General features: G+C 39.9%; 1 protein-coding gene and 1 long non-coding RNA gene across 13 annotated transcripts in view; one reads left to right on the top strand and one right to left on the bottom strand.

Moving 5' to 3' along the window:
• Positions 1-1262, bottom strand: part of LOC105477937 (HEAT repeat containing 5A) — a 123101-nt gene extending 121839 nt beyond the window's left edge. For 5 of the 12 annotated variants that reach the window (XM_071100360.1, XM_071100359.1, XM_071100368.1 and 2 more), the window contains exon 1: positions 1067-1261. The gene's annotated coding sequence lies outside the window, so the exon portion shown is untranslated. Of the gene's footprint in view, positions 1-848; positions 1039-1066 lie in introns of those variants that run through there. The other 7 variants (XM_071100361.1, XM_071100362.1, XM_024791595.2 and 4 more) reach the window with 4 other exon arrangements.
• Positions 1263-1480: 218 nt separating this feature from the next.
• LOC139364320 (uncharacterized) lies at positions 1481-26102 on the top strand. The gene is made up of 3 exons (XR_011625967.1): positions 1481-1672; positions 2521-2641; positions 25810-26102. It is a non-coding gene; the product is annotated as an uncharacterized lncRNA (long non-coding RNA).
• Positions 26103-26152: the final 50 nt, after the last annotated feature.

The raw sequence follows: 26152 nt of genomic DNA, 5'->3' as shown, positions 1-26152 counted from the left end.
ATTAAAATGTAACACAAATCTCGGCTTCGATACTTTATCTAAGATCACTTTCTCAAAGACATACTTTCTAAAATGTTTGGAAAATGAAACAAAATTCTCCTCTCCTCATCCAACTAATGCTCAATTCTAACCACACTTCTGCTTTCCCTAGAGCTTAACTAATTTCACTGAGAGTATTTTCTCTGGAAGTTCTTAACTGTACTTGTGGGCCCCTTTTATTCTTCCTTAAACTTTTAACGTCTTTCAGGCTGTAAATTCCTTAAGGGCGCCTAGCCCCCCAAAAAGTGCTGCATATTTGTTCAATAAATGAATGCACATAAAAACAATGGGTAACTATGACCTTTAATGTAGGAGCTCAAGCTATTTTACTATTATCTGAGTTGACAGTCAAGAAAATTATCCCAACTTGCCAGAGGTATCCATTACTGTGATAAACAGGCACTATAAAACGCTTTATAAAGTTTCTAAAGACTTTATAATCACTTGAAATAACGCCGCGTTGGCCGAGAGTAGGGTGAAAGAAAATGTTTTCTCACACTAAGCAAATGCTACCCCAGGAAAAGCTTTCTTTCCTGAAGAGAATTGAAACAGAAGGCAAATATCCACACTCTCCACTGCTCCCTTCTGGGAACTCTCCTTGAAGGTTCCTGCAGAAAACGAACGGGCTTCTAAGGAAGCTCGCCTGAAGGCCGGGCCAGGGCTCCAGCTCCAGGCTGACCACTGGCGCAGCGGACACCGCAGGGCGGGGTCCCGGGAGCGGCGAGCTGGCGGGGCGGGCTCCGACCTCCTGACCTTCCCCACACGCCCGGCGACCCCGTCTCCCGCTGGCGGGCAGAGTCCATGCCTACCTGTTGTGCACAGGTGAAGCCAGACTTTCCCGTAGCCCAGGAGGAAGGACGGACGGCGCCGTTCATCAGCCGACCCCGTGCCCCAGTCAGCCCCTCCTTGGCGGACTCCAGCCCTTAGGGTCAAGACACCTGGCCCCTCGACCGGTTCTCCCACCGGCTTCTTTCGCGATCACATCGCTGCCGCGACCACCCTCGGGATCCCCGAGAGCTCAACTCACATTGCGGCCCCGGTCCGTCCTCCCTCCCAGCCAACAGGCAGCCCAGACAGCTCCCTCGCGCCCGGAGGTGTCAACGCTCTCCGGATCCCCGACTGCCTGCCTTTGGGGGGTCCTCCTGAGCTCAGCGCCCGTCCCGGTCCCGCAACGCTACCGTCTGCTCTGCTAACTCTAGCAGAATCTGGAATTGCCGGCGGCGGCGACAGCGAGGCAGTGAAGTGGGCGGGGCGCGCGCGGGGCGTGGCCGGAAAGCTCGCAGCCGCGAGTACGGCGGGAGCTAGCGATTGGGAGCGCGCCCTGCGCCGCGCCGCTGGTCCAAGGCCCCACCAGCTGGCCGCCGAGCCATCGAGCGCCCACTCTGGCAGGCGTGACTGCTTAACCGTCGAAAGAGCGATGGAGACTGCGGCCCAAGTTAGGATTAGGACAGCGGTTTTTCAGTCCGGAGATCCGGCCGCAACTATTTTTGTCTGTTTTTATAGCAAGCCAGAGTCTTCGGGTGCAGCTCTAGGACATCTAAAGGGCCTGGAGAAATTCAGGCGGGGCCAGTGCCGTGGGTGTAGATGTTAGGCGTGGAAGAGATCCTAGAGAGCCTTGACTCTGAGGACTGAGGTAAAGTGACTTGCTCAAGGTCACATACTAAGTCAGTGGCAGAACTGAGACTAACAACCTCTTACCTCGAGTCATGTGCGTTTTCCCACTACACCCAGCGTTTTAAATGTCATTTTTCAAGTTTCATTTTGAATCAATCTCCAGCTTACAAAAAGGTTGCAAGTATAGTACAAAGAACTTTTTTTTTCTTGAATTGAGATTAAATTGCTGACACCATACCACATTGTCCCTAAGCACCTTCTACATAATCACAATATAACCATCAAAATCAAAACATTTACGTAACTCAGCGTTTTACCAATTTTGTCCCAATAATGTTGTTTATGGTAAAAGATTCCGTTCGGAATCAAGCATAGTATTTACTTATTTATCTCCTACTCTTCAAACTGGAACTCTCAGTCTTGTTTTGCCTTTCATACTCTTGACACTTTTAAAGATTCCTGGCCAGTTATTTTTGTAGAATGGCCTTCACTTTGGGTCTGTCTGATATTTACTCGTGATTACATTCAGCTAGGTATGACAGGACTTCAGAAGTCTTGCTGCTTTCTTCTCATGGCATCCTATCAGGTGGCACGATTTAACTTCTCTCATTACAGATGTTTACTTTAATAAGGTGATGTCTGTTAGGCTTCTCCAGTGTGGTTACTTTTTTTCCCCCCTTTGTAAATTAATAAGTATTTTGTGAGGGAGACTCTGAAACTCTTTCAAGATATTTGTAAATATCTTGTTTCTTATCTTCAATTAATGTATTTATATTAATTAGTATGGATCCAGAGGTTTCTATTTTGTTAAATGACTTATAATCTGTTTCTTTCTCTCTTTTCTCTCTTTTTTTTTTCTTGAGACAGGGCCTCCTTTGTTGCCCAGGCTGGAGTGCAGTGGCTATTCATAGGTCGATAATGCAATAATGGTGCACACTACAGTCTTGAACTTCTGGGCTCATGTGATCCTTCTGCCTCAGCCTCCCAAGTAAGTAGCTAGGACTACAGGCATGCACACCACCACACCCGGCCAATATTCTGTCTCTATCATTATTTATTTTGATGCTCAATTATCCCAAGTTTGGTGGGTAGGGGCCCCATTCATTCTAGCTTCTGTGATGTGTGTGTGTGTGTGTTCAATTTTTTTTTTTTAAGACAAGAAGACAAGGTCTCACATTCATTCTAGCTTCTGTGTTGTGTGTGTGTGTTTATGTGATTATTTATTTATTTATTTATTTATTTATTTTGAGACAAGAAGATAAGGTCTCACTCTGTCACCCAGGCTGGAGTGCAGTAGTCTGATCATGGCTCACTGCAGGCTCAACCTCCTAGGCTCCCAGGTGATTCTCCCACCTCAGCCACTCAAGTAGCAGGGACAATGGACGTGCCACTGTTCCTGGCTAATTTTGTTTGTTTTTGTAGAGAGAGAATTTCACCATTTTGCCCAGGCTGGTCTTGAACTCCTGGGCCCAAGTGATCCACCCACCGTGGCCTCCCAAAGTGCTGGGATTGCAGGTGTGACCCACTGTACCTGGACTTAAATTTTTTTTTTTTTTTGAGACGGAGTCTTGCTCTCTCACCCAGGCTGGAGTGCAATGGCGTGATCTCAGCTCACTGCAACCTCCGCCTCCCGGGTTCAAGCAATTCTCTTGGCCTCAGCTCCTGAGTAGCTGGGATAACAGGTGTGTGCCACCATGCCTGGCTAATTTTTGTATTTTTAGTAGAGATGGGGTTTCACCATGTTCGTCAGGCTGGTCTCAAACTCCTGATCTCATGATCTGCCCACCTCGGCCACCCAAAATGCTGAGATTACAGGCATGAACTACTGTGCCCGGCCCCGGTCTTAGATTCTATAAACATTTTGTTGTAAAATATTTTTAAAATGCAGAATAATTAAAAGAGCTTTAAATACCATATACACACAATCCAGATTCAAAATTAACAGGCTACCATTCTGTGCCCTTTTGACACATCCCCATCATTCTTTCGGCACTCCCCTAGTCACTAGGGCAATTAGATGTTTCAGACTCATCCTGCTCCAGCCTTGGATGTAATTATTTATTCAGGAGTCCTGATTCCTTATAGTGGCGAATGGTATTTAGCACTAGGTATGCTCACTGCTATTGAGTGTCCATAGACCAGACTATCTCAGTGGATGCAGTTAGGGAATATTTATACATTCATACACACACACAGCACATCTTTATTTGTATCCTTACACACATGTTTACAGCTATATTTCTTTAACAATATATATTGAAAAATCATGTGTTCACAGTAAAACCTCCAATCCAGCATCATACAGTTCATTCTAGTTTCTGCCCTTCTACATTTATAACTACTTTCTCCTACAGAGAGAAGCCTGGCTCCCATTATCCTTGAGATATTTACTTATTTGAACAACCCTGCTATGTGTGAGCAATCATCCATAACTGCCATCTATTCCTTTGGAGGATACTGCCCTTACCCCACTAAGGTTCTGAAAGCCCCAAATTAGCCATCTCAAGCCCCTCTCTCATCTTTCTTTCCTTACCATCACTCCCACACCCTGTGATCATGCCTAGCCCATAAACCCTGCCCACCCTGCTCATACCCAAACATCCCTTGCCAAGCATCCCCCTTACCTCACTTTATATAGATTAGACAGAGAGACACACACTATATATAATCATATATATTAGTTACATATTCTTATACATACATACAATATATAGATTAGTTACATATCTCATGTATTCATTATAATTTTTATAAAACCCTATATACACACACTATATATGTTATATATCATATATATTTGTTGTATATATTACTTACAGTACTAAAACATGTATCATAGTGTGTGTGTATATCATGTATATATATAATGTGTATATATACAGTGTGTATATGTATATGTAAAGAATAATATGCAAGATATATATTGTGTCATGTATACAGGGTATTGTAAAGTACCCTAAAAAAGGAACAAAACTATTATAGGATCCTGAAGGAGAGAGCAATTACTGTGAAGTGCAGTTGGGAGGCTCATGAAGGGTTTAAAGAGATGACATTTAAAATGGGCTTTGAAGTATATATAAGGATGGATGAGTAGAATATATGTTATTAGATATTGAAAAAACTCTGGAAGATAGTTTTAGCAGGCTCAAAGCAGAGAAAGAAATTCATTTTGCCTAAGTACATGGTACAAGAATAACAACATTAGAATTTCAGAATTGGAAGGGATATTATGTATCGTTGAGTCCAACCAATAGTTTCACAAAAGATTCAAAGATGGCTCCAGACTTTAAGTTAAGTGACTAAGAGAATGAAATTAGAAGGTGGAATTTGGAGGGGAAAATGATTAGTTTGATTTTAAACATGTCACATTTGAGGTGACAATAAGGCATCCAAGGGGAAATGAGGGACTATAGCTTAGAAGAGGGGTCAGAGCTAGAGAAGAGGAGTCAGAGATAGAGATGTAGAATCCGAGTTTTTCCACCTGGCGCTAACAACTGACAGCACTCTTAAACAAACACCAATGTTATTATCTTAACCAAATGGAAATGTGTCCCACTGTTCAGCTACCATTATACTTTGATTATACTTTAATTTTAAATTGAAATTTTCAGTCACAATAAAGAAGAAGCTGTATTATAGGTAGCAGAAAGAACATAGCTTTGAAATTGGTGACTTGCATTCAAATTCTAATTACACCACTTAGTAGGCATTACCTAGGGAAAATCACTTCATATCTCAGAAGCTCAATTTCCTCACTTGTAAAATGAGAATACTACCTCCTTCCTTGAGGTGTTCTCAGGATTTGAGATATAATATATTAACTAGCATGTTATATATTACATACAGAAGGTGCTCATCAGATATTTGATGAAGGAATGGAGAATTTGATATACTTCCTACTTATTTTATACTTACCACTATAAAGCATTATACTGCATTTTCTAGGCTTTGTATAACAAAACAATTTTCCCACAAATAAATGAAACATTTTTAGAAGTATAACAGTTGGTATTTAATGGTATATGTAAAAATAATGAAGTAAGCCAGTGGTTACCCATTTAACTTGCTGTGTGATATCCTGCTATAATTTATTGTTCAAATATAACCAATTCAATGATTTTAGGTTCCAACTAGCATATGTTTGGGAAACTGAAAATGACAGATTACCTTTAAGATTACTTCTATTTCTGAAATCGTGAAATTCAATGATGGTAGAACAATATTACCCAACAATGGAATTCTAGTGTACCCATGGAACTCTAGCATCCTCCTCTTGATTGTACCCCTCAAGAGGTTAATAGGAGTTAAGGAGAATGCCTTAAAAAGGCATTCTTGGCTGGGCGCAGTGGCTCATGCCTGTAATCCCAGCCCCAGCACTTTGGGAGGCTGAGGTGGGCGGATCACGAGGTCAGGAAATCGAGATCATCCTGTCTAACACGGAGAAACCCCGTCTATACTAAAAATACAAAAAAAATTAGCTGGGCGTGGTGGCGGGAGGCTGAGGCAGGAGAATGGTGTGAACCCAGGAGGCAGAGCTTGCAGTGAGCAGAGATCATGCCACTGCACTCCAGCCTGGGCAACACAGTGATATGCTGTCTCAAAAAAAAAAGCATTCTTAAATAAGTCTGAAAAGCACTACATATTAATATATTACAGCCATTTCTTAGAGAGTCATTATGTATATTAGTGGGCTGCATTTGATGCAATGTTTCACAAACTTATTTGGAATATAATATATTTTTTAAAGGAATGCATATTAATAACTTTTAGAATGAATGTTCCTGGGATCAGACTTTGGAAAATGTAGCTTTGGAAGTTTGTTATTAGTCATCACTCCAGTCATGCCAGGTTACTCAATGTTGATGGAACCACTGAGGACACTAGGCTTCACATGTGGCAAGCTCATGTCACAAAATTCATGGGTAGGCACAGCTTCCACTCTGTTGATTTCAATGTGATCTGAAGCCTGAGATGACACTGATACCCTACTCTAACAAAAGATCTGCTGGCCCTTTGTGATACAGCTTTCCACTTTGTAGTCTATCAAGCATTATTTGTCAATATACTGCTGAGCTTGCTATAATCTGTGACAGCTTTTAGCACTAAATTTCTAATGAGAACTTTTGGCAATGGATAGGATTTCCCCCAGTAGCAAACTACTACTATAAATATTAGTTCAAGAAGTGCTTAAAAACAGAGTAGCTGATCGTGACCTATGATGGCAAGTAAGAGCAAGTCATTTAACCTGGAAAGAAGCTGTTAAACTCAGGGCTGGTGCTTCTAAGCAGGAATACTGAACAAAGGTAGATCTGCAACTATGTATTTGATAACCCTTGACACTAGAAATGACTGCAACTGTGTTCATACCTAACAAGGACTCTTAAGGCCCCTCCCAAATCCTCATTCTCTGATCAGATGAAGAAATACAGTGCTTTACGTGTGCATAAGCTTTATGGTTTTGTTCCAAACTTGCTGTAATATTTTATAAGAAAGCCACTTAACCTCTTTGGACTGTGTTTTTCTCCTATGGAAAATGAACATGTTGTATTACGGGGTCTCTTAGGGGTTATCCTCTGATTTTATCTTTTTGTTGTTGCTGTTTGTTTATCCTCTGATTTTATGAAAATCATTCTTCTAGTTTTCATAAAAAAGGGAATGAGACTTCAGGAAGTCAGTGTTAAGATGCTGTAAACTGGGGTAGGAGAGAAGACCCTGGAGATCTCCTCTGGCTATTGCTTTAATATAGTTTTCACCTTGAAAGGCAGGAGGGATGTGACCCTGAAAGAGTGAGCAGCAGGACAGGAAGGTTCCAGTGGAGAGGGGGAAGATTAGGCAGCAACACACCTGCAGTGGCCAGGGACAGCAGGTTCTGGATAATAGAATCCGTAGCAGACTTTTAAGAAGTGGGAAGGAGGTGTTTGTGGGGAATCAATAAAAGTAGGGCTAAAAGGAATTAAAAGAAAGTCCTTGGTCTGCTCATCCATGTTTCCCTGCCAGAAAGTCCCTGATGAGAACCACAGGAAACACTATCATAAGCCAAATTAATCACAAAGTTTATCTCTCAAGGTGAAGAAGCAAAAGTTAATGACCTTCCAGCTGAGTTCTAAAAATGAGCCAAAACTCGGAGAATGGGATAGGTCAAGCCAGAGCTAGGACTGAGGAGGAGGGCCATGTTAATTAACTATTGTACAAACCCTCAACTTCTGCCACAAGCTCTTTAGGAAAGTCAACTGTTTTACATGCTGACAGGTAACTGAAGAAAGTAAGTTAGTGCTTTTATTCAGGGTGCTTCATTCTTTAGGAGTAGCATATAAGGCCCCCCACAGAACTCCTATTCACCAGTTGTATATATATTTGATATGAAAACTAATGATGGATGATCATCCACTTCAAAGTTAAATGTTAGAATAGTAATCACACAAGACAACATTAAGACCCAAATAATTTGTAATAAGATTCATAATTTAAGATTATTTGTCAGCCAGGCATGGTGGCTCACGCCTGCAATACCAGCACTTTGGGAGGCCGAGGTGGGTGGATCACAAACTTAGGAGTTCAAGACCAGCCTGGCCAACATGGTGAAACCCTGTGTCTACTAAAAATACAAAAGTTAGCCAGGCGTGGTGGCACACACCTATAGTCCCGGCTACTTGGGAGGCTGAGGCAGGAGAATTGCTTGAACCTGTGAGGCAGAGGTTGCAGTGAGCCGAGATCACACCACTGCACTCCAGCCTGGGTGACAGAGCAAGACTCTGTCTCAAAAAAAAAAGATTATTTGTCTAATTCAAGAAATTGAACTTACCCAGCAAGCTGGTTCTACATAGTTGATAAATAGTATTGTTGTGGAATTATTTTATATATAAGGAAAAACTATATACCTATTATAAAAATACCTATAGAAATTATCATCAGTTACTATGTTTATGTATGTAGATCTATTATTATCTTCTTTGGGACATATGATTCTCGAAGCAAATTCTAATAAAAATTAGTTCATATATCAAACTTCTTGTTTAGCTACAAACTTAAAGGAGAAAACCTTATCTAGATGCAAACATTTAACTGACCAGTATGAACAATAGCTAGAAATTAAATTATCCATGTAATTTGGTTAAGGTAATCAGTGGAACCAGAGTCATAAATCAGGAAGAAAAAGAAAAATGTTAATAATATGGAATAGAATTATATACTCTTGAATTCAATTTGCCAGCCTATAAGCATTCACAGACCAGAGCACAAATCCACTTATAAACCATACTTGCTTATCTTAATAATATTTTATTGACTTACGCATTTTCTCCTGTTGTTTGCTTCCTTTCCCTTATATTGTCTGAGGCCAAAGTCAAGAAAGACATTTTCTTAAATATATGATAAAATATTAAGTTTTTAAAAAGCAAAATATTAAATTCCTTTATGCTAACTGAACTATATTAAAATATGTGTATAGTTATGAACAACAATTATAATAAATAAAAATGAAATAATTACATTTGAATCATGAGATTAGGAGCTCTTTTAGCTTTTCAATATTTGTAGTTATTATACTGCCTTTTTTATAAAAAGAAAAAGGGCAAAGCATTTTTTAAAATTTTCTCTTTGTAATTTGCTGATGCAATTTTTCCTCCTTTGGAAAAGTACTTGATACAGAGTAAGTGCTCAATGTAAACTTGTTAAGTATACAAAATGGCAACTAAGATTGCTGGCACATTTCCTTTAGGGAGAAGCCAAATGATGGCACTCGCCATGCTGAGGTAAGGATAAAATAAGTCAGGATTTACTCATCCACCTGGCCAGGGGCCTCCAATTGCCTATCTTTGCTTCCTTGAGCTGGAATTAGAGATTTATTAGGAGGGTATCCACATAATTTAGTGTCCATGGGGACAGTTCTTAGAGCAAGAAGAGACCTATTAAACATGCTGCTGGGTTCTTAGATATAACACCTAAAACAAGCAACTAAAGGAAAAAATTGATAAATCAGACAATCAAAATTCAAAACCTTTGTAATTCAAAGGACATTATCAAAAAAATTAAAAGATAACTCACAAAACAGAATAAATTATTTTCAAATCATTTATTAGATGAGTCTAGTACCTAAAATATAGACCAGAACTTTTTTTTTTTCTTTGTTTTTTGTTTTTTTGAGACAGAGTATTGCTCTGTTGCCCAGGCTGGAGTGCAGTGGCAGGATCTTGGCCCACTACAACCTCTGCCTCTTGGGTTCAAGCGATTCTCCTGCCTCAGCCTCCCAAGTAGCTGGAATTTCAGGCGCCCGCCACCACACCCGGCTAATTTTTGTTTTTGTTTTTGTTTTTTTTTTTGAGACGGAGTCCCACTCTGTCGCCCAGGTTAGAGTGCAGTGGCACGATCTTGGCTCACTGCCAGCTCTACCTCCCGGGTTCATGCCATTCCTCTGCCTCAGCCTCCTGAGTAGCTGGGACTACAGGCGCCCACCACCATGTCCGGCTAATTTTTTGTATTTTTAGTAGAGATGGGGTTTCACCGTATTAGCCAGGATGATCTCGATCTCTTGACCTTGTGATCTGCCCGCCTCGGCCTCCCAAAGTGCTGGAATTACAGGCGTGAGCCACCGTGCCCAGCCTAATTTTTGCAGCTGTAGTAGAGAGAGGGTTTCACCATGTTGGCCAGGCTGGTCTAAAACTCCTGACCTCAAGTGATCCATCCTCCTCGGCCTCCCAATGTGCTGGGATTACAGGCGTGAGCCACCACACCCAGCCTGAAAAGACTCTATTTATGTATTTATTTTTTAAGAGATAGGGTCTCATTCCGTCACCCAGGCTGTTGTGTAGTGGTACAATCATAACTCACTACAGCCTCAAACTCCTGGGCTCAAAGGATTCTCCCACTTGAGCCTTCTGAATAGCTAGGACTACAGGTGCATGCCACTACATCTGGCTAAGTTTTTTTTTATTTTTGTAGAGATGGGGTCTATGTTGCTTGGGCTGGTCTCGAATTCCTGGCTTCAAGTGATCCTTCTGCCTTGGCCACCCAAAGTGTTGGGACTATAGGCGTGAGTCACCAAAGAACTCTTATAATCAACAATAAACCCAATTTAAAAATGGGCAGAAGATTTGAATGAATATATCTCCAAAGAATATATGCCAAATGGCCAATAAGCACATGAAAATATGTTCAACTTTGTTAGTCATTAAGGAAACAAATGCATAGCAAAACCACTGTGAGATACCACTTCACACCCACTATGATGACTATAATTTTTTAAAACTGGAAAATAAATAGGTGTTGGTGAGGAAGTGGAGAAACTGTAGCTCTCATATACTACTAGCAAAAGTGTAAAATGATACAGTTGTTTTGGAAAACATTTTCGCAGTTTCCCAAAGAGTTAAACATAGAGTTACTATATGACCTGCCAATTCTACTTCTTTTTTTTTTTTTTTTTTTTTTGAGAGGGAGTCTCACGCTGTTGCCCAGGCTGGAGTGCAGTGGCGCGATCTCGGCTCACTGCAAGCTCCGCCTCCCGGGTTCCCGCCATTCTCCTGCCTCAGCCTCCTGAGTAGCTGGGACTACAGGCGCCCGCCACCGCGCCCGGCTAATTTTTTGTATTTTTAGTAGAGACGGGGTTTCACTGTGGTCTCGATCTCCTGACCTTGTGATCCGCCCGCCTCGGCCTCCCAAAGTGCTGGGATTACAGGCTTGAGCCACCGCACCCGGCCCAATTCTACTTCTAGGTATATACTCAAGAGAATTAAAAACATATATCCACACAAAAACTTGACCTTGAATGTTCATAGCAAAATTATTCCAAAAAGTGGAAACTATGCAAATGTCTGCAGGCATACCTCGTTTTATTGCACTTCACCTTATTGTGCTTCACCTTTTTTTTTTTACAAATTGAAGGTTGTGGCAACTCTGTGACAAGCAAGTCTAATGGCACCATTTTCCCAATAGCATATGCTCACTTTGTGTCTCTGTGTCACATTTTGGTCATTCTTACAATATTTCAAACATTTCCATTATTATCAGTTATGGTGATCTGTTATCACTAATCTTTGATGTTAGTATCATAATTGTTTTGGAGCATCGCAAACTGTGCCCACAGAAGATGGCAAACTCAATAAATGTATGTGTTCTGACTGCTCTGCCAACCAACCATTCCCACATCTCTCTCCCTTTCCTTGTGCTTCACTGTTCCCTGAGACATACAATATTGAAATTAGGCCAATTAATAACCTTGCAATGGGCTGTAAGTGTTCAAGTGAAAGGATGAGTCACATATCTCTCACTTTAAACCGAAAACTAGAAATAAGTTTAGTGAGGAAGACATATCAAAAGCCAAGACAGGCTGAAAGCCAGGCCTTCTAGGCTAAACAGCCAAGTTATGAAATGTAAAGGGAAAGTTCTTGAAGGAAAATAAAAGTGCTATTCCAGTGAATACACAAAATATAAGAAATCCCAGCACTTTGGGGGGCCAAGGTGGGCGGATACCAAGGTCAAGAGATTGAGACCATCCTGGCCAACATGGTGAAACCCCGTCTCTACTAAAAATACAAAAGGTAGCTGTGTGTGGTAGCACGTGCCTGTAGTCCCACCTACCCAGGAGGCTGAGGCAGGAGAATCACTTGAACCCAGGAGGCAGAGATTGCAGTGAGCCGAGATCGTGCCACTGCACTCCAGCCTGGCGACAGAGTGAGACTCCGTCTAAAAAAAAAAAAAAAAGCAAAAGAGGCTGAGTGCAGTGACTCATGCCTATAATCCTAACACTTTGGGATACGGTAGCAGGCAGATTGCTTGAGCCTAGGAGTTTGAGACCAGACTGGGTAATATGACAAGATCCTGTCTTTACAAAAAAAAAAAAAAATTAGGTGTGGTGTTGCATGCCTGCAGTCCCAGCTATTTGGGAGGCTGAGGTGGGAGCATCACCACTTCAGCCTGGGAAATCGAGGATACAGTGAGCTATGATCACACCACTGTACTCCTGCCTGGGTGACAAAGTGAGACCCTGTCTCAAAGGAAAGAAAAAAGAAAGCAAAACAATGTTATTGCTGATATGGAAAAAGTTTTAGTGGTCTGGATAAAAGAGCAAACCAGCCACAACATTCCCTTAATCCAAAACAAGGCCCTAATTCTCTCCAATTCCATGAAGTTTGAGAGAGAGAAGAAGCTGCAGAAGAAAAGCAGGAAGATGGCAGAGGTTGGCTTTTGAAGTTTAAGGAAAGAAACCATCACCATAACATGAAAGAGAAAGGTGAAGCAGCAAGCACTGATGTAGAAGCTGCAGCAAGTTCTCCAGAAGACCTAGCTAAGGTTATTGATGAAGGTGGCTGTATGAAACAACAGACTTTCAACGTGGACACAACAGCCTTCTAGTGGAAGAAGATGCCATCTAGGATATTCATAGCTAGAGAGGAGAACTCAATGCCTCACTTTAAAACTTCAGAGGACAGGCTGACTCTCTTGTTAATGGCTAACGTGGCCAGTGACTTTAAGTTAAAGCCAATGCTCATTGATCATTCCAAAACTTCTAGGGCCCTTAAGAATGATGCTCTATCCACTCTTCCTGTGCTTTATAAATGGAACAAAACAAAACCTACAAGACAGCATGTCTGTTTACAGCATGATTTACTGAATATTTTAAGCCCACGGTTGAGATCTACTGCTCAAAATGAAAGATTCCTTTCAAAGTATTACTGCTCATTGACAAAGCATCTCATCACCCAACAGCTCTGATGGAGATGTACAAGGAGATGGATGTTTTCCTACCTGCCAACACAATATCCATTCTGCAGGTCATGGATCAAGGAGTCATTTTGATTTTCAAGTAGTCTTATTTAAGAAATATATATTATAAGACTACAGCCATCATAGATAGTAATTCCTCTGATGGATCTTGGCAAAGTCAATTGAAAATCTTCTGGAAAGGATTCACTATTCTAGATGCCATTAAGAACATTTGTGATTCATGGGAGGAGGTTAAAATGTCAGTATTAACAGAAGTTTGGAAGAGATTGATTCCAGCTCTCACGGATGATGTGGAGGGACTCAAGACTTCAGTGAAGGAAGTAACTGTACATGTGATGAAAATAGCAAAAGAACAAGAATTAGAGGTGGAACCTAAAGATGGAACTGAGTTGCTGCAATCTCATGATAAACTTGAACAAATACAAATTAAGGAGTTGCTGCTTTTTTTTTTTTTTTTTTTTTTTGTTAACAGAGCCTCCCTCCATCGCCCAGGCTGGAGTGCAATGGCACAATCTTGGCTCACTGCAACCTCAACCTCCCAGGTTCAAGCGATTCTCCTGCCTCAGCCTCCAGAGTAGCTGGGACTACAGGTGCATGCCACCATGTCCAGCTAATTTTTGTATTTTTTTTTTTTTTTTTTATTTGAGACTGAGTCTGGCTCTGTCGCCCAGGCTGGAGTGCAGTGGCCGGATCTCAGCTCACTGCAAGCTCCGCCTCCCGGGTTTTACGCCATTCTCCTGCCTCAGCCTCCGGAGTAGCTGGGACCACAGGCGCCCGCCACCTCGCCCGGCTAGTTTTTTGTATTTTTTAGTAGAGACGGGGTTTCACCGTGTTAGCCAGGATGGTCTCGATCTCCTGACCTTGTGATCCGCCCGTCTCAGCCTCCCAAAGTGCTGGGATTACAGGCTTGAGCCACTGTGCCCGGCTTAATTTTTGTATTTTTAGTAGAAACGGGGTTTCACCGTGTTGGCCAGGCTGGTCTCAAACTCCTGACCTCATCATCTGCCTGCCTTGGCCTCCCAGAGTACTGGGATTACAGGCATGAGCCACCATGCCCGGCCAGGAGTTGCTTCTTATGGATGAGCAAAGAAAGTAGTTTCCTGAGATGTTATCTACTCTGTGAAGATGCTGAAAACATTGTTGAAATGACAACAAAGGATCTGGAATATTACATAAACTGGTTGATAAAGCAGTGGCAGGGTTTGAGATCATTGATTCCAGTTTTGAAAGAAGTTCTCCTGTGGGTAAAATGCCATCAAACAGCATCACATGTTGCAGAGAAATCTTTCATGAAAGGAAGAATCAATTGATATGGCATACTCCATTTTTGTCTTATTTTAAGAAATTGCCACAGCCACCCCAACCTTCAGCAACTACTACCTTGATCTGTCAGCAGCCACCAACATCAAGGCAACAAGACCCTCCACCAGCAAAAGAATTACAACTTGCTGAAGGCTCAGATGATCATTAGCATTTTTAAACAATATTTTTAAATTTAGGTATGTACATTGTTTTTTAGACATAATCTATTGCACACTTAATAGACTACAGTATAGTGTAAACATAACCTTTATATACACTAGGAAACTAAAAATTTATGTGACTCCTTTTATTTTGATGATCTGGAACTGAGTCCACAGTATCTCCAAGGTATGCCTATATTGACTGATGAATAAACAAAATGTGGTACAGCCATACAATGGAATATTGTTCAGTTACAAAAAGGAATAACATTCTGCTACATGCTACAACATAGATGAACCTTGAAAATATTATGCTAGGTGAAAGAAGTCAGACACAGAAAGACAAGTATTATATGATTCCATTTATATAAAATGTCCAGGATAGTCAAATCAATAGAGACCAAAAGTAGATTAATGGTTGACAGAGGCTGAAGGTAGGGAGGAAATGGAGAGTGACTTTAATGGGTACAGGGTTTCTTTTTAGATAATGAAAATGTTCTGGAATTAGTGGTGATGCATAACCTTGTACAACCTTTTTGCAATATAGTGCAGTAAGACAATATTGTATAATCTTATTTATATACTAAAAGCCATTAAATTACACACTTTAAAGTGGTGCATTTTATGGCATGGGAAGTGTATATTAAAAATAAGTCAATATTCCCTAGCAAGCTGACTAAAAAATAATAAAAATTAAAAACATATGAATACATAAATAAGCAAGCTGGGACAATTGAATAGGATGAACTAAATAGGATGAACTAAAACTAAATGTATGAATATCCAAGATCCGGCACTTAACATACTTCCAGTTCCTAAAGATAAATAACTAGAGAACGTTGGGGTTGAAGAAGATACCCAAATATTTTCCCCACAACAAAATGTTTAAACCTGAAATCAAAAACTTTAAAGGAGAGGCTATACTAATGTTACATATAGCTTCCAGATCATCTCAATTTTGCTTCATCTCCCCTAAACAATATGAAGACAAAATTTAGTGGTTTCATTAGATTTGTGTCACAATCTGTATCTTTCTTAAACAACATTTCAGCTGTAATTAGTGTTTTGGTTGTATTAACATCCCTTCTATCTCTCAATTTCTTTGCTTTGTCTCTCACAAACAATATTCAGCTGAAAATTAGCATTATAATTCCATTCATATTCCTTCTTTCTCATCTCCCTGAAAATTTTGGTCATTTCTCAATGCCCTGTCTCCTTCATAAGTCCCTCTGGTCACTTTTTTCTTTTCTTTTTCCCGTAATCAGCTTGTTCTTGCTCCTAGTAATTCCACGTTATCTTCTAAAATACCATTCTGTTGTTAATAAACTTTCCTATACTCCTAGCCTTTCCTTAACAATCCTTTGATTGTTAACGAAATCATAATCTGATGTTCCGCTGGTTCTACACTAGGGTTTTCAGGCCCTTACTCTCCTCTACTTCCCCACTGAAATTCACATCCTCTTGAAACATCACTTTCTCCACATTCTTCAGCTCTACCATTTGCTGATCTTTGTACCACACTCTCATGTGATTAAAGACTTGGGCACAGAATTATGGGTATTTCTCTCTGTTCTGAGTCTTATCATCCCAGGTTACCTTTACTGTAAGGTAACCAGTATTTATATTTGTAATATCCAAATGACATAGTCATACAACATATTAGCTTAAATTTATTTATTTGAGAAAGAGTCTCGCTCTTTTGCCCAGGCTGGAGTGTAGAGTGCAGTGGTGTGATCATGGTTCACTGCAGCCTTGATCTCCTGAGCCCAAGTGATCCTCCTGCCTCAGCTTCCCAAGTAGCTGGGACCACAGGCACAGGCCACTGCACCCAGTTATTTTCATTTTTTTGTAAAGATGGGGTCTTCCTGTGTTGCCCAGGCTGGTCTTGAACTCCTGGGTTCAAGTGACCCTCCCTTCTTGGCCTCCCAAAGTGCTGACATTACAGGCATGAGCCACCATGCCTGACCCAATTTCTTAAAAGCACTAGTCTTCTTGAATTCACTTCATCTAGTCTGATTTTTATCCTTCCTTGCCAGTTTGGATTTATGAAATCAGTTGTTTCAGCTATATTCTTACTAGCACTCACAATGCCTTCCACTCCATGACCTTAATACGTTGCATCTCTTCTGCCAATCTCTGAATGTGGATCAACCCAACCATCTGCTTTTTCCAATCTGCTTTTGGACTACCAAGAAAATTGTATAACCATTCTTTCTACTTTATAGCATTAATTATGATTTAACCACAGCTAGTTGGTTTGATTACCCATTTCCTATAGTAGCTATGTCAAATATTCACTACTGTCCTCAAGCCACTACCTCATACCATCATCCTCTTTCCAAGATAATCAAGTCCTATGTTTTACAGCAAAAGTAGATGGCACAATGTCTGAACTCCATCAGAGCTGTCACCCTAAACTCAGCCATCTTTCCTCCTACCTGAGAGGATACTCACAGTTTTCCAATAACATCCCTTTATTTTTGCTTTTGATATGAGATTTTGCTCCATAAGTTATTACATCTCTTCTTTCTTCAATTTCACTATCTACTTCCTCTTGCTCTAAAAAATGCTAACTTTTTTACATCTTTAAAAAAATCCCCTTAATACTGCTGTCCTACAAAACTACTGTCTTCCATTTCCTTCCCTTCATCTCTAACTTCCTGGAAGAGTTTTCTACACTTTACTATTTTTATATAAAAGTCGCATTCATTTCTCAAGATATTTGGCTTACATAATTCCAAGGGACCTGCACTGAATAATGTTCATAGTGACTTCCTAATTGTAAATCCTATTCTTTTTTAAATAGTACTTTCTTACTCTAGTGGATTGTTCTAGAATTGGACATTGTTCACCACAAACCACTTGGATAGAAATTCTCACTTCTCTTGGATTCTCTTCTAGTTTTGTTTTGTTTTTACATCATTCTCTTTTACTTTTTCTCCTACCTCTTTTTCCACCCCTTTTCAGCCTCTCAATACTATCTTTTTTGTTGTTGTTTGTTTTTATGTTTAAATTTTTTTTGTAGAGACAGGGTCTTGCTATGTTATCCAGGCTGGTCTCAAACTCCTGGCCTCAAGTGATCTTCCTGCCTCAGCCTCCCAAAGTGCTGGAATTACAGGCATGAATCACCATACCTGGCTGATGTTATCTCTTAATCTACCTCTTTGTTAAATATTTAGTTTCTTAATTGTTATGTTTTCTACACACTCTGTCTGTTTGGTGGCTTTTTCTTTTTAAGTGTACAGTTCAGTAGTGGTAAGTATATTGACATTGTGAAACAGATCTCCAGAACTTTTCATCTTGCAAAACTGAAAACTCTATACCCCTTAAACAACAACAACAACAACCCATTTTCCCCTCCCTCCAAGCCCTGGTAACCATCATTCTACTTTCTATTTCTATAAATTTGACTACTTTAGATATCTCCTATAAGTAAAATTATACAGTGTTTGTCTTTTGTGACTGGCTTATTTCACTTAGCATAATGTCCTCTAGGCCCATCCATGTTGTAATATGCAACAGGGTTTCCTTTTCAAGTCTGAATAATATTCCATTGTATGTATATAACACATTTTGTTTATCCATTCACCCTTTGATGGGCACTTGTGTTGCTTCTACCTCTTAGCTATTGTGAATAGTGCTGCAATGAACATGGGTATGCAAATATCTGAGACCCTGCTTTCAGTTCTTTTGTTTATATACCCAGAAGTGAAATTGCTGGATCATATAGTAGTTCTATTAGTATTCTAAGGAAGCACCATAGTTAATTTTGGTGACTTTAACTACCACATTGGCAGCTAATTCCCAAATCTATATACCTTGCCTTAATCTTTGTCTCCTGAAATATACTTATATGAGGCCCAAAAGGAGGGAAATATGTTTTATCTTTGTATCTCTTGTTTTTTTCCAGTACTTGGTATACAAGTAGACTCTAAATAAATTCTTGTTGAAGAAACTATGCCTTTTTAATTCTGAGTGTGAGGGAGCTAAAGTCCAAATTTTTTTTCCATTGATTATTGTGTAATTCAGGATGAATCACTGTTGTAAGCTTCTTAATGATGGTCACTGCGCAATATACTTATCTGTTTGGTTATAACGCCTACCAGTGCTTTACACATACAAGGTAGCAAGTATCTCATTAAATCTGGTAATAATTGGCCGGGTGTGGTGGCTCAAGCCTGTAATCCCAGCACTTTGGGAGGCCGAGACAGGCGGATCACGAGGTCAGGAGATCGAGACCATCCTGGCTAACACGGTGAAACCCCGTCTCTACTAAAAAATACAAAAAACTAGCCGGGCGAGGTGGCGGGCGCCTGTAGTCCCAGCTACTCGGGAGGCTGAGGCAGGAGAATGGCATAAACCCAGGAGGCGGAGCTTGCAGTGAGCTGAGATCCGGCCACTGCACCCCAGCCTGGGCGACAGAGTGAGACTCCGTCTCAATAAAAAAAAAAAAAAAAAAAAAAAAAAAAAAAAAAAAAAATCTGGTAATAATTGCAAATATTTATCAAACTGAGTAGCAGTGGTTCAGTATTGAAATGCTTGCAAAATTTCTCTTTCCTGTTTCTAAATTAAAATATAAGGGGAAAATGTGGGAATTAATATGGTATCATGATAATCCTATACGTATTTTAGGATAAACACAAATCTGTGGGCCATATAATGATGAACACTTTCATATGACTTCAGTAAAATAGAACATGCCGATAAAATTTTCAGAAAAGTAGCAAATAGCAAATTTATATCACCACTGGGGGGTAAGGGATTTTTTAAAAAAAATCTTGTTGAAGCATATGGGCACTCAATATTATTTATGAGATGATAGCAAGGGTACTGAGTAACATTTTCAACAATATTCTGAAAACATCTTGAAACTAAAATTCAGCCCAGATTTATAGAGGGAAAAAAGTGATCTAACACCAACGTGATTGAGGACACAAAATTTAATCATTGGTTAAAGATTATCAGGTCTCTCTCTTTCACTATTGAACAGAGATTTAATAATTGCAATAACTTCTGCCAACTCAGAACCCTGAGAAAATAAGTCACTCTCTTTACGGAAATAAGAAGGAAAAAAAAAAGGATATTACCAACAATGGAAGAGGAATGCAGAGTGGCAACAGCTCCAAGTGGACCTGGCAGACGATGAACACTAGAATCACCAAGGAAACATGGAGCTATGAAATGGCAAAAGGCTGTGTGAAAACCCTGAAGCTTTTTGGTTCAGCCTTTAAAAACCAAATGAAAACTCAAGAGATACAAGAATGTGGTTATTTTGATGAACAACTCACAAACTAGTTGAATTAAAAGAAACTGTGGTTCAAATGCACACAAACCTAAACATTTTTTCAGTTCATCTAATTAAAGTCTAACCAATTCCTTCTAATTTAAAAGATCCAATTTGGGATATGTCCAAGACTAAAACACAATCTCATCAAAGTCTATTTAATATGGTGTAAATCTCACAGGAGCTGTGACTATCTTCTCTCCCAGTCTACACCTTATGGCTTTTCTGATTGCTCTTTATAATGATTGATGTTAATATCTCTTGCTTATTTTATAAGAAATACAGAAAACAAAGATCATAAACTCACACACAGAAAAATAAAATAAAAGATCCAGTTTTTTGTTTGTTTTGTTGAGACAAGATCTCACTGTGTTGCCCAGGTTGGTCTTGAACTCCTGGGCTCAAGTGATCTTCTTGCCTTGGCTTCCCAAAGTGCTGGGATTACCACACCTGGCCAGCAATGCATTTTTTAAGGAAGATTTCCTATGCCAGCCAAAAGTGTCTTCTCCTTCTGCAGCTATTTTTTAAATAAAACTCACTGACAGCATTGTCCAGACATCAGAGACCACATGCTACCTAGTGCATTTTTGTGGATAATGTGTCCCCTACTAAATGGTAAACTCCTTGGCGCTAGTGATCATATCTTAAACATTTCACACAGCCCCCAGCTATACTGCTGACCTGCAGATTATAAAGACTACAACATTTAAGTGGAAAGCAAGTATCCATTATGCAGTATTAAGCAAATGTTAGATTTTCAACATCCAGGTTTTAAAAGGCTAATATGTATATAATGAAAAGAAACAAAAGCCCTGTGGCCAGGTGGGGTGGCTCATGCTTGTAATCCCAATACTTGCGAGGCTGAGGTGGGGTGGATCACTTGAGGTCCAGAGTTCGATACCAGCCTGGTCAACATGGTGAAACCCCGTGTCTCAGAATGGGGACATCACACACTGGGGCCTGTCATGGGGTTGGGGGGAAGTGGGAGGGATAGCATTAGGAGATATACCTAATGTAAATGACAAGTTAATGGGTGCAGCACACCAACATGGCACATGTATACATATGTAACAAACCTGCATGTTGTGCACATATGCCCTAGAATGTAAAGTGTAATAATAATAATAAAAAGAAAGAAAAAGAAACCCTGTGTCTACAAAAAATACAAAATTAGGCCGGGCGCGGTGGCTCATGCCTGTAATCCCAGCACTTTGGGAGGCCAAGGTGGTCGGATCATGAGGTCAGGAGTTTGAGACCAGCCTGACCAACATGCTGAAACCCCATCTCTACTAAAAAAATACAAAAATTAGCTAGGCATGGTGGCCCATATCTGCAATCCCAACTACTCAGGAGGCTAAGGCAGGGGAATCACTTGAACTTGGGAGGTGGAGGTTGCAGTGAGCCGAGATCACACCATTGCACTCCAGGCTAGGCAACAGAGTGAGACTCTGTCTCAAAAAAACAAAAAAACAAAAAGCAAAAAAAGCCAAATTAGCCAGGCATGGTGGTGGTCACCTGTAATCCCAGCTACTTGGGAGGCTGAGGCAGGAGAATCGCATGAACCCTGGAGGCAGAGGTTGCAGTGAGCCAAGATCACACTGAGATCACTCCAGCCTAGGTGACAGTGAGACTGTGTCTCAAAAGAGAAAAAAAAAAAAAAAAAGAAAGAAAGAAATAAAAGCCCTGAGGCCTTTCAGAATGTAATCAGAAGAAAAGATAGTGCAGGCATTGCGCAAACTAAACTTTAAGGGTGATCATGTTTGCTCATAGCAACCTTGGGGCTGCTAAGGAAATCAGAAGAATGCCAGGAATAGAAAGTGTGCCTTAGCCTATCTACGTTAGTACAAGGCTGAAGTAAACAGTCTCTCAAAGTTGGGGCCAAGGGTTACATTTTTGCTAGTATGATCAGACATTTTCTAAAAAAACTCCATACCTTCCCTTTAAAAAAAAAAAAAAAAAAAGCCCACGATTACTTTTTCAACCTCAAATGTTTATGGCAATAATAGCTAATGGTTCTCAGATACTGTTATACAGGGTGTGGTGCATTCTCCACATAAATTCTTCTTTTCGCATTCAGATAAAAGGCTGATGTAATAGGTCAAATTTTGTTAAGCTTCTTAAGAGAAAAATGCTGACTAATCCAGTGTGAAGAATTCATTCACATGGAAAAGTCTAGTAAAAAGAAGTAGGGTCATATTTATCTCAAAGTTGGCTCTTTGTGATGTATCCCACAGAACTGCTTTATTTTGTGATTAAATATAGAAGGGTTTTAATAAAGCTTGTTTCATCAAAATTCATATTTGTAAACAAAGATATTTTTGTGTTATAAAAAGTTTGCTTAATGAAAATACTCAAATATAGGTTTTTCCTTTTCTTTTCTTATTTTGAGACAGAGTTTTGCACTGTCGCCCAGGCTGGAGTGCAGTAGCACCATCTTGGCTCACTGCAACCTCTGCCTCCCAGGTTCAAGTGATTGTCCTGCCTCAGCCTCCCAAGTAGCTGGGATTATAGACGCCTGCCACCAATCCCGTCTAATTTTTGTATTTTTAGTAGAGACAGGGCTTAGACAGTATAATAGTAGGCAAATATAATACAGTGTAAACACACTGTACTATGTATACTAACACACTGTACTATGTCTGCCTACCATTATACTCTCTAAATGCCTGATATCATTTATTCTCTTGCAGTCGACACATTAGTATAAAAAAATTAAAGCCAAAGTACTTAATCTTATAAAATACATAACAACTATCAAGAGTGGCACAATCATAATGCCAAAGGTGGTAGCAGCAGCAGAAATTACTATGGGGTCAGAAAAGCCTGAGTAACGATGGATTTAGAGTAGAGAAAAGGGAAAGTTAGGTAAGGGTATGATCTAAGAAAAATACAAATAGGGCTATACTGGAAAATTTTTATAGGGGAGTAGTGGGAGAAAAGGTTAGAAAGTTGAGCTGGAGCCAGATTATAAACCATGATAAGAGCTTTAGAAGTCTGGGCTTCATTCTGGGTAACAGTGGTTCTGGGATTCCAGTGTACACAAGAATTATCTTGTGGGGAGACTGGTGACTAGACAGATTTTAACTGCTGAGATTCTAGTTTAGTATGTTTGGGATGGTCCCAGAAAACTGCATCTTAACAGGCGATTCCAGTACAAGGACACACTTTGAGACACTCCACCCCAGGACAAATGATTAAGAAACTCTACTATTAACTATTGCAAATATCCCAGTTCCCTGTCTGCTGTGAAAACATTCAATTGCATCCAATTTTTCTGTTAATTGGCACTGACTTCATCACTGTTTACATCTTGAATGAATTTGTTTAACAATGCGCTTTTCGGGCTAATATCCAGAATCTACAAAGAACTTAAACAAATTTACAAGAAAAAATCAAATAACCCCATCAAAAAGTGGGCGAAGGATATGAACAGACACTTCTCAAAAGAAGACATTTATGCAGACACATGAAAATACGTTCATCATCACTGGCCATCAGAGAAATGCAAATCAAAACCACAATGAGATACCATCTCATACCAGTTAGAATGGCGATCATTAAAAAGTCAGGAAACAACAGGTGCTAGAGAGGATGTGGAGAAATAGGAACACTTTTACACTGTTGGTGGGACTGTAAACTAGTTCAACCATTGTGGAAGACAGCGTGGCGACTCCTTAGGGATCTAGAACTAGAAATACTATTTGACCCAGCCATCCCATTACTGGGGATATACCCAAAGGATTACAAATCATGCTGCTATAAAGACACATGCACACGTATGTTTATTGCGGCACTATTCACAATAGCCAAGACTTGGAATCAACCCAAATGTCCATCAGTGACAGACTGGATTAAGAAAATGTGGCACATATACACCATGGAATACTATGCAGCCATAAAAAAGGATGGGTGTCCTTTGTAGGGACATGGATGAAGCTGGAAATCATCATTCTCAGCAAACTATTGCAAAGACAGAAAACCAAACACCGCATGTTCTCACTCATAGGTGGGAATTCAACAATGAGAACACTTGGACACAGGGTGGGGAACATCACACAGTGGGGCCTGTCGTGGGGTTGGGGGAGGGGTGAGGGCTAGCATTAGGAGAAATACCTAATGTAAATAACGAGTTAATGGGTGCAGCACACCAACATGGCACATGTATACATATGTAACAAACCTGCACGTTGTGCACATGTACCCTAGAACTTAAATTAACAAAAAATTAAACAACAAAAAAAACCAATGCGCTTTTCTGGTTCTCTCTCTGAAATCTCTATCGTCTCCTCTGGCCTCTCATACTTTGCCGTTTCTTTACATGTTATTTCTTAAGATTCTGATTTTAGTCCTCTACAGATCTCCTTGAGTGATTTCATTCACTCCTAAGGTGAGGTGCATAGAGAATGTTGATGCCAACCTCAGAAGATTAGACTTTCTCCTGTCGATAAAGAGGAGTTATAAAAGTTTCTAAGAAGTAGAGTATCATAGAGAAAGATATGTTCTGGGAATATAACCTTGGAGATGGTCTCAAAAGGAATAGGGATAGGAGAAATAGGAGGTAGGGAGAATAGTTATGAAACTATCAAAATAACTGTTTAAAGTCATCACCAAGGGATGGCTTCAAAACGAAAATGTTACTTTTCTAGTAGTTCTTCCCTTTAAGAAACTAGTCTTATTTCAATAAATTAATAGTCAAGACACTTCTAAGTACATTGGAATTTCTTTTTTTTTTTTTTTTTTGCTATATATTTAACTGTAATATAACAAATCAGGTCGTCTGCAATGTTAATCACAGATAGTAAAAATCTGACAGGACATTGTTCTATTATAACATCAATGTGAATTCTTCTTTAAAACAAGTGGCATGAAGGATTTTATAGTATTGATATCTGATAAATTTAGTTCTTTCATTATGGAGTCAAGAAATCATTAGTACAGATATTATTCATAAATGGTATACCTTCTTTTATGACTTGAACTCATGAAAGAATGGTAAAAGTATGTTTGATTTTACTTTATATGAAGGTACTCAAGCTATTACAACCATATCCATTGTGTCTTATACACATATCCATATCCATGGATTTTACACAATGGATTATACACAATGGATATGGTTATATTTGAAACATTCTATAATCTTAGAAAAATAGAGGCAGAAAGCACCTAAATTAGGTGCAACGCTGTCTGCTCCTAATTTAGTAAATAAACCAATTTATTGGCTATTGTTTCTCAAGTGATCCACACTGAGAGATGCTAAGCCTTTATCAAGATCAATTTCAATTTTTTTTTTTTTTTTTGATACGGAGTCTTGCTCTCTTGCCTAGGCTGGAGTGCAGTGGCACAATCTCAGCTCACTGTAATCTCTGTCTCCTGGGTTCCATTGATTCTCCTGCCTCAGCCTCCCAAGTAGCTGGGGCTACAGGCGCCAACCACCACGCCCAGCTAATTTTTTGTATTTTTAGTAGAGACGGGGTTTCACCGTGTTAGCCAGGATGGTCTTGATCTCCTGACCTCATGATCCACCCGCCTAAGACTCCCAAAGTGCTGGGATTACAGGCGTGAGCCACCGCGCCCAGCCCAATTTCAATTTTTAACAACTGTCACTACAAGAAAGTCAAGAAAATAGAAATTAGTCCTCCCTCGTGTGACCTTGGGAAAATTCCTTAAGCATCGTCTTACTTTCCACAGCGCTATCCTCATCATACATATACTGTGAAGATAAAATATCTATTGAAGATTCTTTGAGCACCTTTGGCCAGAAGAGCTACAGAAAGCCAAGGTACAGTTATTTTCATATCCACAACTTCATTTGCCTTTTCCCTTGTTGTAGCCTCTTTGGAAATTAAGCAAAGATGTCTATCATCTTCTGCTTAATAACCTTTCATGTACTTGAAACTGTTATTCTCCCTGGTACCTCAAGCACATTTTTTAAAGAGGATTGCCTGAACTCTAAAACAGCAATCAAGGGCTATGAGTCAGCATTTCACCTAGACATAAAATCAAAATGGTTTAAAATCGGTAACATTATCTT

This window comes from Macaca nemestrina, chromosome 7 (genome assembly GCF_043159975.1).
Source record: "Macaca nemestrina isolate mMacNem1 chromosome 7, mMacNem.hap1, whole genome shotgun sequence".
Classification (NCBI taxonomy): Eukaryota; Metazoa; Chordata; class Mammalia; order Primates; family Cercopithecidae; genus Macaca; species Macaca nemestrina.
This window is presented reverse-complemented; position numbering and strand designations above follow the sequence as displayed.